Genomic DNA, 16932 nt, shown 5'->3' with positions numbered 1-16932 from the left:
TTACAGTAGTTTCTACTTTCTAAGAAAGCTATTTCTGGCCAACATAGGTTTAATTTTTGCTTTCTTAATTATTTTAGCAAACTGTATTTGTGCCCACAAAAGAATTTTCTATCAGTTACAAATAAACAAACCAATTGCGATAGAACACCAGGTCACAGTGCAACAAATTCCCAAATCCTTGTGATGTACAGGGTAAGGATGAACCAACAATCAAGAAGTGAAAAACAAGGGAAACAGAAGTGCATTTTAATGACTCATGCCAAGATTATACGTACGTAAAGCACTGTCGACAACCGTTGTACTGTTACTTCCAATTCTAAAATTCTAGAAGACCAACGCAACCATACCCTTTGGTGCCAATGACTTTTTCTGCACTGAAATTTTCCTGCAAAAGATCTCTCTAGAGGAGATCTATCTGCAGTTGGAATCCTCATCTCCAAAATCATCTGAGATTGCATCAGAGAATTCTGATGTGAATTTAGATACATTTTTATATGAACAACAAGTAAATAGACCATCTCATCATGGTCACTTACAAAAACTTCAGTGGAAAGAATAGTGCATGAAGTTCTACACTCTACTTGCATGTGCAGTGCTCTGCTCCTATGCAGTAAGGATGGGCATCAAAGAACTCACTTAAGCTAATGGTTTGACCAACGGCAAGATTGAGGCCTCACTCAGGATTAGCAAGAAACTAGCATTTCCCTCAACAACCTTTTTAAGCCTGCCTAAGGCCTGGATGCTAAAGCAAGTAGAATTTTGTGCCAATCTGGTGCTTCTGAAGGAAAAGTAGCTTTCAGACAGCAGAAGTCAATAGGGTAAGAATCCTTGATGCCAGTGGGATATCTAAAACTACAGTCAGGGTAGGAGTATGTATGATGTGAATGTAAGTTGGTGTGCAAGCAACCCATCCCCGAGTATTAAAAAAAAAAAAGTTTTCCACAAATTTGAGGTGAGAAGAATCTGCTGGCATCACATAGAGACTAGAGTACTTAAATTGCCTTTGCAGCTGTTTTAAGAATGGCCCCACATTATCACTGTAGTTTAGTCAGGCCTGAGGCAGGGGGAAATAAAAGATCAGTTTATTATTCACTCGTACTCCCAGAATGTTAGGCTACTACAGAAAGATGAGACCACTCAGGACCTAGACTATCCTCATCTGTCTGTGTCACTGATCATTCTCACATTCACACTTCTTTCTCAGTGTCTGGTTTTCAGGAGAGTACAGCATACTCTGAACTTGCAGAGTTATGACCTAAATTTCTAATAACTTCTCTCCTCTCGTGAACCCCAACCGTTGTTTCTGCAGAATACACTTCTCATTCTACTAATATGGACAGCACAGCATTGAAACATTAAACCATATTTTAAACCTGAAGTAAATAATTACAAATTAAATTGTTAATATTAAAATGTTAACAGAAAACCACATACCTTTTGAAAATCAAAAATTACTCTGTAGAAACTTCCATTGTAGAGAATGTCTTTCTTTCCCTATAAAAAAAAAGCCTTAATTGTGCATACTAATATTTAATTACCTAATAAACCCACAGTGAACTACTTCGAGACCTTCTTTTTCCCCAGAAATAATTTCTCATTATGAATCTGAATATGTACACTATAGCAAGCATAAATATTGCACAGTCAGTGAGTTTTTGTTTGACATTAATTTTATTTTGAAATTCCCTTCTGTCTTTGTTATCTAAGCAAAAGCATTATAGCTGCAGGTGAAACTAATACATGGTTATCCATTCTTCCAAGCATTTAAAACTAGAAAGTAACCTTACACAGTGGAGACCAAGAATGGAGCAGTGTGTCAGGAGCAGAGCCAAACAATGTATTTTATTCTGAGGTATATAATAGGTCTCCTTCTCATTGCAGCTTTGGGTAAAAAGTAAATTATAACGTTGTTATTAGTATTAACACATACTTCCTCCATAGCTTTTGCCAACACTTTAGGAGGATGAAAGCATCAACTAATTCACTGATGTCCACTTCTTCCATCTTTCCCCCTTCTATTTGTGTGGGGAAGGGGTTGGCAGCAATGGGGCATTTGACGCTTCTGTGCTTCTGGGCAGCACAAGTGGGTAAAGGGATTCACACCATTCCCTCAGCTCCAGACACCAGGGCAGTGATAGGGTCACAGCAAAGTACTAGTGACATTCTAGTACCTTCATCTTCTGCAATATACTCTGTGCATCATAAAGTTGAATGCTTCAAGAAAAAACTGACCTCCTCCCAAGTTTCCTGCGAGGAAGCACTTGTACAGATCCCATGGCTGTCACACCTGTATCAATAATAGCAACTGTTTTGCTGTTGTTACTTTTTCCCCCTTTTTTAAAATGCACAAAACCAATTTTTTCTATATCAAAGTCATTTGTATGAGAGCTTACAATGGACATGAGCACAACAGCCACTCAACAAGCAAAGCAGTAGATTTACAGAAACCAGAAGGAAAAGGACAAAAGAGTGTTCAAAAATGAAGTTGAATCCAAATTTAGATTAGAAATTGATGTATTAGAAGATGTTTTAAAAGCAAAAATAAAGGGTGTTCAGCATTGACAGTAATATGAAATTAACTGCAGCTCTTTCAAATTAATCTCTATCAAGAGCTCCTCCACATTAGGACAGAAGCTGTATTTTTCTCTCTTTCACTAAGCTTCATCTTTTTTCCTTTAAAGTAAAATAAATTGAAGCCTAAAATTGAGAGCTTCCACTAGGTGCATACTCAGGATTAAGTCTGACCTGATACCTTTTAAGTTTTATGAGGTACATGAGAAAGGGGGGAGGAAAAAAAAAAAAAAAAAAAAGCCTCAGCAAGATTAGAAACAGGTTCTAGAAAACAAGTGTCTCAGCCAAGAGAGGCCAGAGCATACTGTAGGTCTAGCATTTGCCTTGAAAACTCACAGTGCATAAACCACCCCAAGTAGTATACTAGAGGGACTGAGAACCACAGCAATCACAATTACAGCAATGAAAGCAGTTAAAGAAAATAGTTTCCTGTTCTGTTGAATTCTCCCAAAGTTGTCAAAAGCTTCCATTAAAAGAGAAATTTTTCCAAAACGTAAATAGCAGCTCTGAGAGGATGATGGTTAGGTACTTTGTTCTGATTAAATACTAAAAGGGCGCTCTTCTACTCTTCTAGTAGAAGATTACACAGTGCCTTTTTTTTACATTCCCCCCCCAATGCCTCAAACCCTCTCATTTTGCTAGTGCACTTTCAGGCTGGCCTCAGTAGCTTGTAATTACATGACAAGATATCACTGGGTCTCCACCACCTCACAGCTGCACACAAAAGTGTCCTTACACTTACTTCTGAGGTCAACTGAAGCCAACTTAATGCTAAAATAAGCTCACTATTCAAAACACATTTCTGTTGGAAAGCCAAAGACATTACAAAAATATTTTCAAGCATACAAGCTACTTTATTAGTCTGCAATAAGAGATACACCTCAGATATTTTTGTTCGCTTTCAGATTGTGGTCGAATTTCAACATGGTTACATCAGCGTAAAATCCAGCACAGCTCCACTGAAATCAGTAGCATCATACCATACGTAATGCACATAACAGAAAGAGAATCAGTTTCTCAACTGGTTTTAATCATTTATGGCTTTCTGGGTAAAACTGCCACTGGGCTCTGAAATTTCTCATGTTCCATGTAAACAGATGAGTACAATCTCATAAATTTAATGAAAAAAATCAGTTTCCTTTTAGTTTAGTTCCTTTTAGTTTTTTTTTTCCTTTTTAGTTCTATTTAGTTTCTTTCATGTTACAACCAACAGGTGGATCAGGCTGCCAAGATTGAAGTGGCTCACGTGGACCTGGACTGGCAACATAAGGGTGAGCTATTTATGGCTCGGTGGGCCCATGATGCTTCAGGCCATCAGGGAAGGGATGCCGGACAGGATTGACAGATTGAGAGCTCTTTCTCGATTCCGTGGGTGGTGGTGCATGGCCGTTTTTAGTTGGTGGAGCGATTTGTCTGACTATACCAAAAATCTTTTTCTTTTCACCAGTTAAGTATTTCTTCAGAAGCTTGTTTGTGTTGAAAATCTCCAATGAGCCTTTCAGTAAGACTGTAAATTCTTTGAGGGAAACACTTAGAGCCAGAGTCAAGTCTCAGGTAGAGGCAGAAGCACTGAGCAATCCATAATTCACAACAGCCTAACTACTGATGGGGTAACAAACAGCAGCTGCAGCCTCAGGTTTATCCTTTGTTTCACAGCTGGTTGTAAAGGCTAAAATAGAAAAACCCAACAATTTTCATTTCTCTCCTGTTCCAAAGGAAAAAAACACAACAAATGCACAGTTTTTAAAAAGAGGTGAATAAGCTGGTCTTAAGTAGCTCAATAACCTACCTTTTTGCGGAGGATCATTAATTTTATGTTCCTCACTTCATGAACACTGAACCAGATAGATGCCACAGGATCTCTATTGCAACTGAACACCTAACCAGCTGTTGAGGCATCAAATTCTGAAGTGTCCTATGTTCATCATTGGTCACAACACAGATTTCTTAACTACTGTTCGGTAAGGCAAGACTTGTTTCTTGACTAGTCACCTGAACTTTCCTATCACCTTAAACATACCATATGGGTTGTCTCTCTCTCTCTTCATGTGACTTAACCCCCTAGTAACCTTCTAGGAAAGGACTTAACTTTTCAAAACCCCCAGCTAAATCATGATAATCCTTCAAAAGGATGGCCAGCCTTCATTGAGACTCTGGGCTTGTCACCAGATTTTTTTTTTTTTATTATTTTATTTTAAAGCAGAAAACAAGTTTTCATCAACAGGGATCTAACATACAAGTTTCTTTTTCACCTGTCATTCTCTGAAACGATCAGGGAGAATGACCTGACAGGAACACACTTCTAGAAGTCTTTAACTTCTATGGATACTTGGCTACAGATGAAGAGCACCTCCTTGAGTTACCTACTGGGAGACTGAAACTTTAGAATTCCAATAAGGACCTTTTGCCTGATTCTAATTAAAAGTGAAGTAAAAGTGCCCAATTCAGAAAAGACCATTAGAATCTTAATTTACACATCACAGTTTTAGTCCATCAATATATCCCAAAACAGTCATTACCTACCAAAAACCTTCACTCATTTTATGCCAAAAAGGAACATCAACCACAGTTTATCTGTTTATTAGTTATTTCTAGACAAACAATTTTAAACATTTTTCAGACCTAAACTCCCTATGCAGCAATCTGGACATGTAGTTTCTAAAAAGGTCCTTTCTTTCTTTGTAAATTTTTTTCAGGATCTGGGAAAAAGAAGAAAAAAACAACCCCCCAGAAAACCACAAAAACACCCATCAACACACAAAACCAAGAAACCTGGGGGGGGGGGGGGAAATCACACTCACTCTAACACTAGGTCTTTGACAAGATGGTGCCAGCTGGTACACACTTGTGGGCAGGAAACCGCACTTACCAAAATAATGTTATATCAGCAGCCTGTCTCCTAACAGCATGCAGCAAGACTGTGCGCTGCCAGCTCCTGTCTTCAATGGGGCAAGCTGTTCTAGCAATGGCCACGCTGTCAAATCATTCATTCTCATTTGAAGCCTTTGAGAAATCTCAGCCTCTTCCTGGAGTGGAGCCTTGCCAGGGACATCAGTCTGTTGCTGGTGACACACTCTACACACAGTTCTGCAGCTTCCTGCTCAAAGCATTACGTAATTTGAGCCTCTGGCATATCTTTCTGGAACATTTCACATACTAATCCACAAGATCAGCAGCCTCTTCAGTTACCAGATAATTGCACCTTTTCTTCACTGATACCGACCTGGATGGCACTGACTACAGGGGCATATGGCTGTCTATCCCAAGTAAACAAAAACTCGACAGTATGATTCATGGACACAGACAAAAGAGGCAGCTAAATACACAGTTAAACACAATTATTGGTCAATAACTTCAGAAACAGTAAAAAACACCCAAGTAACATTTCATCCATTTCTGCCAAAGGAATACCATGATGGAAATCACATTCATAAACCACATAGGGTTTTATTAAAGACTGTTGCATTTAGCTTCACTTAATAAAGTCAGAAACTTACTAAACAAAGTATACAACCTGCTGCTAGTGCCACACACAATACAAACTTAAGTACTAGTCCTATATCTGACTCCAGCCACATAGTCATGAGTCAACAGAGTTCTCGACTCAGGATCAGGGTGCACATAACTAAACTGAAAAGTAAAAGTACTTCTTGGTGTTTGCTGAGCAAGACTCAGCACACTGAATTCCTGAAACAGGCAGACTATTTCCACAGAGACTCCAAACAATTTGGAGCCCAAAAATTCTACTTTATGAAAAGTATATCAATCAATAATAGTTAAGTACACCCTCCAAAATTATTTGTAAATAATAAAGTCTTTCAGACTTTTCCCTACAGTAAACCAATTATATTTATATGGTAAAACCACGTAATTTAATCCAAGCAATAAACAGCAGCAGCATTTGCGCAATATGAAACAGTTACCACAAACTCTCATCATATGCAAATGTAATAGGCCTAAAAAACACAATCTGCAATTGAAGTCACAGAATTCCAGGGTATCTTGGATATAACAACTATATGCTATCCTAAAGTTCCTGCAAGTAGTTATCTATGTTTCAGGACAGTCGTATGGTGTTGGGGGGGAAGAGTATTTTTAGTGTCACCTATAGTAATTCTCTGCAGCCAAAATTATTGTGCTGCAGTTTAAGAGGTTTTCAATCTATGAAATTACTCATTGCTGATGAAAGCATTAATAACAATCCAAGACTTCACTTACAGCGTTACAAAGAATCCAGCTCAATTATGGGTAAATGGTTTTTACTGCTTGGGCCAATGAAATTATTTTCATAAAAAACTGCATTCCAACTAAGAGTAATAGGAGTGTCTCACCATATCCAAAGAAAACAGAAATGAAGGGGCAATCCCAGACTTCAACATGCAGCCAGGGCAGGCAACGGTGAACATGCAGCAGGTGAGAAGATGGGAAGAGGATGGATACTCCTTTCAGGCTAGCAAGTCACCAGCTGCCATCACTCTGAATCACTAAGATAAAATGCAATCACCTAAGGTCTCCAGGAAAAGCTCAGCATGATCACAGAAATCCTACTGCAGCTCAGTCATTCTTTTGGGGATGTGCCCCATGTTCCAGAAACTGGGAGCTTGTTTCTTGTCATTCATGTTTTAGGCCAGCAACTCCAATACAGCATGTTCTGATCTCCACTTTTACCATCCCGATACTCCATAACAGCAAGAGAAATGGATTAAGTAGCATTATTTTTCCCCTTAAATATTTACTGAAATAATTACATATTGGTTATAATACAAGATACAGCGCAAAACACACACAACGGGCATGCCATTTTATCCAAACCTCTTTGTCCCATAACACATGGGAGAGTACATAGCTGATCATATGTCCTATCCGGTAAAGTTTAATGGTAGCTGTCCTGGTTTCAGCTGGGATAGAGTTAACTGTCTTCTTAGTAGCTGGTACAGTGCTATGTTTTGAGTTCAGTATGTGAAGAATGTTGATAATACTGATGTTTTCAGTTGTTGCTCAGTAGTGTTTAGACTAATGTCAAGGATTTTTCAGCTTCTCATGCCCAGCCAGCGAGAAAGCTGGAGGGGCACAAGAAGTTGGCACAGGACACAGCCAGGGCACCTGACCCAAACTGGCCAACAGGGTATTCCATACGATGTGACGTCCCATCTAGTATAGGAACTGGGAAGTGGGGGCGGGGGAATCGCCACTCGGGGGACTAACAGGGTGTCGGTCGGTGGGTGGTGAGAAATTGCACTGCGCATCATTTGTACATTCCAATCCTTTCATTATTGCTGTTGTCATTTTATTAGTGTTATCATTATCATTATTAGTTTCTTCTTTTCTGTTCTATTAAACCGTTCTTATCTCAACCCGAGGGTTTTGCTTCTTTTTCCCCGATTTTGTCCCCCATCCCACTGCGGGAGGGGGGGAGTGAGTGAGCGGCTGCATGGTGCTTAGTTGCTGCCTGGGGTTAAACCACGACAGTAGCGAACTCTGCCAAATGTACCAAATAAATGCACTCAGCTCTTCCATACAGTCCCTTTTTTGGCAATCATATTAAGTTATACTTTTTTTTTCTTTTAAGCTATTTTACAAAATGTTATTAATTACTAGAGCCATCTGTGCTTCTAGAGACACTCCTTTCCACCCCTTCTTTACTTCCTACTGGGCTGCACAGTGAAGATGCAGCAGTATATTTACAACCATATTTATGCTAGCAGATGTTACACCGCACAAAACTGCTTTGCTGCAAGTTCAAGAAGAAAGTGGTGGAAAGAAGTTTACATAACCGACATTATCAGCAAAGCAACAGAGGATGGCAAACCACAGGCCACAGACATTTAATTCATACAAATATCTCTTCATCACTCTGCTTTCCAATTTGTTTTAATTCCATCAGAGAATCGGACTGGTAGTCACTTCATAATGCACTGCAACGCCTAAATGCCAGCAACTTTTCTTGTCTCAAGATGTACAGAGCTGAAATTAAATTACAACTGGCTTAAACACACTTTTATTTTGCTTCTACCCACCTAGAACACATACCCTGTTCAAAGTAAACATGTTTAGTTGCTGAATAATCTGAAGTATAAAAGAAAAATTTACACTGTAATAAACAGATACATTTCAAAACAATTTTGATTACTATCTCTGAATCTGGCTGCAACCAGCTAGCTAAAAGTGGCATTATTGTGATGGAAATAGTCTTTCAATGCAAGAAAGTAAATATATTCTACCAGATACTAGCACAGGAGTTGAAATCCACCCAAGAAAACCATTTGCATTATCGGTTTGCATTATTCTGCCATAACATTTTGGCACTGAGTTTAAACATTAAGCTGCAAGTACAATGCCTCTTTTTTAAAACTGATGCAATTTCTTGGGGCAAAATCTGATATGGCTAGCCAGATTTCCTGTCCACTAGTTTCTCCCAAAGAAAAAATGGGAGACATTGGTTTTATTTTTTATTTGTTCAGTAAACAGATCAAAGCATTACACATCTGCAACAGAGGTTTATAGAGCCTCACTGTGCAAACATCCTGGGCCTGATGCTGTAGGCTTTACTGAAGCAAGTTTCCTATGACGGTAGCGACTACTAGTCTGCGCTAGGCTGTCCAATGTAAAAATTTACGCTTTAAAGGGAAGTCAGTAACTTTCAAGTCCCACTTGATTGAAAACTATTAAAACATGCAGCTTGAAGTTTTAGGATGATCTTTACCGCATGTAGTTAGAATTGTTTCATGCTTACATTCTGTTGCCTATATACTAAAAATCGTATTCAGCTCTAGGCTCCTCCTATACTGGTGTTATAAATTCTTTGGGGAAAGGAGCATTTTTAACAAGTATATACAATGCCTAAAAAAAAGATTCCAGAACTACTATTAGATCACTGAGTGTTGTAAGACTGCAAAGCGTCAAATAATTTTTAGCATAGCTGAAATATCTTTCTAGATCTATGCTTTGTATATTAGATTGCAATTTCTGCCCAGTCTCTTCTATTTCTTTTCTCATCCAACTGTGCAGTTGAGTTTGTTCTTTGTTGCCTTTCACAGAACTAAAAGAAAGAGGGAGGAAACAGAAACAACAAAGCCCACATAAATTGGTTTTAAAACTGACAGGGATGCTCAGTGGTAGGCCTGATGTCTGCAGCTACTTCAGTTCACTGAAAAAAAAATTTTTTTTATATGTACATATAGTTTTGACTTGAGAGTGTCCCTTTAAGCAAGCTTTGCTGATTCAGACCATCTCCATATAGTTGCCAAAAAAAAAAAAAAAAAAAAAAAAAAGGTGCTCCTGAGTTATGCTCTGACTTAAAGGTTTACACAGGCAATCCTCATACCTAGAAATAACACAAAGAAGCACATTTACATTTTTGCTGGAAGACTGGTGTCAAAGATTATATGCAAAAAGCCTGCTTGACAAATATCCTATATCAGACTATACTTCTAAAACTGAAAAGAAGGGAACTTTGCTACTGCTGGGCTATAAATCAAAACTGGATCTGTTCCATAACAGAGGTATTAAAGACAATGGCCTCTAATACTGCATGACATGTCAATCTAAGCAGTATGAGCAATGCCTTGCTCCATACAGTACGCTGCACTCCTGGGAGTTTGTCCTGGTGTCCTATGTCCATGCCCCTGATTTGCTACATTTTGATTTGCAAGTCGAGGTCAAGAAGTAATTTACCAAAATCCCTGTTGCTAACACATACGCTGCAGGCTTCTGTAAAGTCCTCGTACCACACTAAAAAAGGTCTCAACAATTGGAATATAAAAAGATACAAAATTGTCTGAAAGCTGCTTTATACCTTTAGACACTTCAGCATGTTGAACTGAACAACGTGGATGCCATTTCTTTTTAACTTGCATAAAATAGCTTTGTATATATATTCTAATTAAAAACACTGTGTTGCAGTGTATTGTCTCATCTGAGGTATCAGCAAACGGGCACCAATGAGGTTAAAAAAAAAATAAAGGCTGCATTATAATAAATGCCATAAAATAAATAATGCAAGGATAGTTCCTGCCCCAGAAACCTTGCAATTTAGGACATGAAGAAAGAATCCTTAAGGGATCATACCAAACCTACCTAACATTCCTGAACTGACATTTACATTGTGCTGTACTTCAGTTCATACTTTAAGGGCTAAGCTAGAAGTATGCACATTGTTCTGATGTGCACTGCTGAAGGCTGTTTGTATATCTCATTGTTCACAAGACAATGAGCCTTCATGTCAGGCATTATCATGACATTCAAGACAGGTATTCAAAAAATACCATAATCAGAACACTGGTGGTGGTGGGGTGTGTGTCTTACTGTATTTAACCGAAGTCCTGGTTTAGAACAAAGAAATCTAATTTTAAAAGTCCACTACAGCCAGATACACCTACGCCCAAAAGATACGGGGAAGGGGGCTAGATACTGGAATTACCAAACCGATATCAAACAGCAAAGAAAGAGCTTTCAAACTGGGCCCCTATCCCTCCTGTGTCACAAAAGGTTACGTATTCTAACCCAGTAACACTACCACACCTACTACAAGATCAAATGTGTCCTAACAGTCACTCCTTGCTCTGCTGAAACTGAGCAAAAAGTTAATTTTGAAGAAATTTTATCAGCCTCAATACAGCCATCTATAATTCAAGCAATTTCTCTCCATCCTGAAAAAGTGCAGTCTTTTGACATCTGATCTCACAAACTAGATGGCTGTTTTTTTCTGAAAAAGAGCATTTTTAGCAAGTACATGTCAGCCTAGTGCTACAGTCAGAACCATCAGCATCTTGAGACAACTTTGTGGATATACACTTCACTTTGGAAGGAATAACTGGAGCCCCATTGGATGTATAGCCAATAGGATACTGTTGAATACAGCTTTGAAGCCAAATTAAGTATTTCACCCGCAAAACCTACAGACCAATTTAATTATATCTCAAGCTCTGATGGGCTGGGTTTGTGCAGTTGCAGTGTGCTGTACTCAGTTTTATTTCTCATAGATGGCATACCTCTTGCCACATAACTCCTGACACTATTTGGATTCTTGTTACCTTTCTTTTGTCAGGTCAAATTTCAAGATTAAAAACAAACAATAAAACAGAAGCTATTCAATTATCTATTAGATAGAATAGCCGCCTTCTCCCCCCACCGCCCTCCTCCCCTTCCACTCCCTGTCTCTTTCTAAAGATGGGAAGCCACAAGAAAGGGAAAAATTAAGTGACTTACTCTAACTTTTGCAAGGCCAAAACACAGCCCAAATGGAAAAGCAATACTAGCAGCACAGAGCTAGACATGATCTACAGAGCTACTTAACATATCAAGCCCAAACAAGAATGAAAGATGGAAGAGGGAAATAAACAGTAAAGTTTATGTACCCTGCTTCTCATCAGTTTTTCAAAGAACACCATCTCACCAATCCTTATCTCATGGTCTTCACTCAGAATTAGCTGCACTGAGAGCAGAACAAACCACATCTCCAGTGATGTACTCTTCACACAGTAATTTTTTTCTATTATTATTTTCCCTTTTAACAATGAAAGGAATAGACCAGTAAGTGGACACATAAAATTTTGGCCTATGAATCTTCCTGATAAAACTGCAGATGCATAAACCCAGTCACAATAGTATTACAGTAAGAGATAACAGATAAATTGCCAATGACCTTCCAAAAGGCACCTTAGATGAGGCACGAAGTGATTCTGAGTTGAATATAAGGCTCAAATTGACTTAGGTTACATGCTTGTAACACCCACACTTTGTCAATAGACATTCCTGAAGATGAAGAGCCAACTTTTGTTAAAATTATGTTTCAGTCAGTTAGAGATGTGCTAATTACCAGCTGAAGACCACTCAGCTAAGCAGAACATGACCTGCTAAAGCCTTCAAGACAATATTTAGTTTCTAAAACTCTAGACGTGATGATAGCATGAAAAGGTGGAAGGAAAAAAAGATTTGTCCACTTTCAGTCATCTTTAAATAAGAATTCCTTTACATGAGTTAAAATTAACTGAGAACTACTTTTTCTTCAACTTCTGAAAAAAGACAAAAAAAGACAGCCAGGAATTTATTTGTACTTCATGTACGCATAAGCACTTACTTTTTAATTGAAATGATGAGTTGGCTTCTTAGTAACTGAGAGATACCATGCAATGGTTTATGAAATTAAGCAGTATTACCAGAAAAGCAATTATCATCTAAGTTACCAATTACTTTTTAAGGAAGAGATATACCTCACCTAACACATACCATACGTCTACAATTTTACAACTTTTAGGTATACAGTTTTAAAGCTCTTAACAAAACTGGCACCTTACTCTGACAATTACTACCTCTAATGCTTTGAAGAAATACTTCCACAGATCTTTCTGATGAACCAGGCAAAGCAACATGTTAGCAATCCAAGTTTTGGTTAAAATTTCAAATTACTCATGAAGACCTTCATGTGTATTTAAATGCTGCTAAAGGTAGGGGTTATTCTTTTAGGTATCATCAGCCTTTATCAAGGGAATAGAAAAAAAAAATTCAAAAACTAAGCCCACAAAATGGCTAATGTAATTTTACATGACTAGAAAATCTCTCCTATTTTGTTGTACTAAGATTGTGTTCTGTAAAGAAAACAATTCCATATAAAAAAAAAAGGAGAGAAAATGAAAATACACAGCAAACATTCTGACACTAAATTACAGTGGGATGGAGCCAACTTCTTAAAACATAAAATGTAATGGTTAACACAGCAATGTAATTCCCTCTGCCATTTCTACCTGTGACTTTCAAAATCTGTTTTCCAGTTTTCAAAAGCCTTAAAGTAATGACACATTGCTCAGCACCTGAATCACAGAAAACTATTCACTGTATCAATCATTTGATGATTCAGTTACCTGAAGAACTACCTGTATATTTTTCCACATCATTTCAGATCAATTCAATAGATGTTTTTAACTTATCAAATATCTGAGAGCTGTGATTATATCTTTGTTTTCACAGTATTCATCTTCAGTTGTTCTACTGTGGGAAGGGGAGGTGGTTATACTAAATTAAAGTGAACAGTGTCTTTTCAAGGATAAATCAGAAATGAAAGCAGGATGAGATCAGTAAAGATTATAGGGCACGATTTATTTAACTAAGCATAACTAAATCAAAAATATATAAATCAGAGCATGTATTTCTTGACAGATTGATTCAGTTGATTAGTTTTGAAAACTGAAGTGTCACAAAGATCATTATAAAAAAAACATACCCAGCAGTAAAGCTCACATTTTTTTTTTTTTTTAGAAGTAAGCTACTTCACACCAATTTACAGCTACTCATGTAAGTATTGCTTTCAACCTCATGTGCTTTAAAATACAAGACGCATATATGTTTGTATAGCAAAGAATTACTGCAAACATACACTTTTGATTTCCCCACATCTGGAAATGCATTTAGGTTACACGAGGCTATTTGTTCACCACAGGAAAGCTGTAACAAACTAACACACAGTGATCTACACAAAACTTGGAGAGCACCATTTATCTACCTGTAAAAAAACAAAACCAAAACCCACCCCACCCCCCCCTAAAAAAAACCCAAACCTGAATAAATCAACTGGTAGACTGTCACCATAGCCAAAACCCAACACATTTTTTTTTTTTCTGAGGCTGCAATTCAGTGGAAGGATCAGCACTGAAAATGAAGATGCAGCAGAGAAGTGGTGATTAAGTTTTTATATGCTATCTGGACTACCACATAAAGGTCTAAGTGAGCTGTGATTCCTCTATTCAGACAGGGAGCACAATTTTGCAGTTCAGACTTCATTAACAAGAACTCTTCTAAAAGAACTCAACCAGACTAGCAGAAATGAAGATTTATAGCTTCCATACCAACCAAACAAAAACATGCAATAGGAACAACACTCAACATTTCTCCATAGTGATGATCACACAGCCCTCAAGAGAGATAAAAGCAAAATGCAGAAGACTGATACCACTGTTTCTTTTTCCTATCCGTCTAAGCATCTGTGCATCTTTACCACCAGCTCAATCCAGAAAACTAAGTGATCATCAACTGTCTCTCTTTTTCAATGCAAAGGTAATTAACAGCTAAGGTCACAAGAGAAACATTTGGGATACCTTCTCCTGTGCGTGCAATCCATACATCCATTCACAAAGCTACCAATACAGGTTACCAAGTTCACCAGTGCCACACCAACTTTTTAACCCTCTCTGGGGCAAGTCCAGTTAAGTACCACATGCTTCTTCCAAGGTGTCAGTCTTCATTAATTCAACCAGGGAAGAGATGGCAATCGCTCCCATAAAAAGCAGCACAAATACTTGCATTACCTGATGCAAAGACTAATTTAACTGTAAGACATTTTCTTGTGTAAAGACACACACATGAAATGGCACACAGTTACAAACTATTTTAGTATGCCTCTTCCTAGTTAACCTTATGCTCTCATTAAGATATCTCAAAGGAGACCATTTTATCAATACCTGTTGGCCAGGCTAGGCATATACACCGATTCCAGTACTTCCTCAGACTGGGAAGAAAAAATAGTAATAAAAAAAGCATGCAGGGCTAAACATATATAATGCTTTAGGATGCATCCAAGTAGACAAGGATCTGCTTGAAGTTAGCAAAATTATACCAATGATATCTAAATGCAGGGAAGCAGCAACCTGTGCAACTAAAAAACCAAGTCCGTTTTGTTCTGACCTGGGCCAAGGTCTTCTCAGAAGTTATTTCTCTTCCCTGCCACCTGCTATAGTCACCGGTCAGCGAAAAGCCACTATGTATTTCATAGCTGAAAACCAGAGCATCAGCAAAAAGAACAGCTCTGCTAGATTTTGCCAGATTTGAAGGATTTGAAAACAATCACTGCATCAGTTCAGTTGCAGCGGAGAGATTACAGGACCACCAGTCCCTCCACAGGGTAAATGTAGATGTACAGTGGGGGCTACTTCTCCTGGCTTTAGAGCAAGCAGAAGAGCCTGCCAGGGTCTCACAGCCCCAGCTGTTATGCCTGGGAGAATATGGCACCACCACCCCCCAAGGACAACAAGCAGCAGCTCATCTCCTCCCCACTCAGACTGCCCTGTTTGAGCCCTCAATTATTCCCCCAGGTCACATCTCTCCCCTCCTCTCCCCCCCACCCCCAGAAACCCCCACCTTCTGCTTCAGCACGGGAATTCACCAATCAAAGCAAATAAGCATATCATGTGAGGGATGGCAGACACGCTGAGGGGAATTTCCAAGAGCTCCCCTGCACCTGCAGCATACACAGATACAGGAGATTTCCAATGTGAAAATTACAAGCTGAGCAGTGATGCCAAAGTATTCACATTACCTGCAACTAACAGCTCTTATGCCAGACTGCAGCACCTAATTTGCAATCTGCTCTGATATACCTGCAATCACATTCCATCTTGTCATTTAATGTATGACAATTATTCCTAAGCATATTTTGCTAGGGAAGTGGTACACAAATAACACAGACTGAAAGACCAGAAAGCAATAATTACTCAGTCTATTCTTTGCTGATGTCAGACATGCAGTACAGCTCTCCGAATCCAGCAGCAGAGCACCCAATTAATCAGCACCAATCCTCAAGAACTATATCTGGGGGGGGAATCAAATCATCCAACAGCCCCTGTCTGCCTTGCAGTCAAGATTTAGGAGCAATACACAGTCCATTTCATCACCACACCATGCCACCCAACCTATCTTTTAACAGAGTTATGCTTCATCTCTGCAAACAAACCTGCCACAAATTCATCAGCCTCTTGCCCCATCTCTCACCCTCCTTCTTCAAAAATGCTTTTCCTTCCCTAATCAGGGTCCTTCATGGAAAAGATTATACCCACTCTGTTTGGTTCAACAGATCACCTTAGCCCAGCCAGAGTAACCGCTCCATGGCTCTATTCCTTACTTCCCAATAAGGCATTCATCCTCCATTTCCACTCACTCTTTTCTGAGAAGAATTCTCTAAGAATTAGAGTAACATGTCCTTATGTCTACATAGCAAAAAAAAAAACAAAAAAAAGCAACTTGCATGAGGGTATCAATATTTAAAATTGTTTGGGTTTTTTTGTTTTGGGGTGGTTTTTGTTTGGTTTTGTTTTGGCTTTTTTTTTTTTTTTTAAGAACTTTAATCCCAGTTTGTGTATTTCAAAACAAATAGGCTTTTACTACAGCTAGCAATTCCTTTCCTCCCTATGTCTCCTTTTAGCAGCCACAGCAGCAGCACAGATGTCTAACAGCAGAGATAAAGGCAAGCATCCTAGGTCCAGAACACAGCATCAGCTAAGAGGAGAGTAGAGAAGATCTGTACATGCAGCAAGTATAGTGCATACAACAACATCAGTAATGAACATCTCCACAAGCTTAGGAAGGAAGACCAAA

At 38.6% G+C, this 16932-nt stretch overlaps 1 protein-coding gene across 8 annotated transcripts in view; it reads right to left on the bottom strand.

Moving 5' to 3' along the window:
• The window catches only part of PLCB4 (phospholipase C beta 4), a 218145-nt gene that overhangs the window by 194845 nt on the left and 6368 nt on the right, over positions 1-16932 (bottom strand). The window contains exon 2 of one of the 8 annotated variants that reach the window (XM_052784069.1): positions 1435-1494. The exons of 6 other annotated variants lie outside the window; for them this stretch is intronic. The gene's annotated coding sequence lies outside the window, so the exon portion shown is untranslated. Of the gene's footprint in view, positions 1-1434; positions 1495-16052; positions 16150-16932 lie in introns of those variants that run through there. One more of the 8 variants, XM_052784071.1, reaches the window with a different exon arrangement.

Source organism: Harpia harpyja, chromosome 4 (assembly GCF_026419915.1).
Source record: "Harpia harpyja isolate bHarHar1 chromosome 4, bHarHar1 primary haplotype, whole genome shotgun sequence".
Taxonomy (NCBI): domain Eukaryota; kingdom Metazoa; phylum Chordata; class Aves; order Accipitriformes; family Accipitridae; genus Harpia; species Harpia harpyja.
The sequence above is the reverse complement of the archived record's forward strand: the minus strand, read 5'-3'. Positions and strand labels throughout refer to the sequence as shown.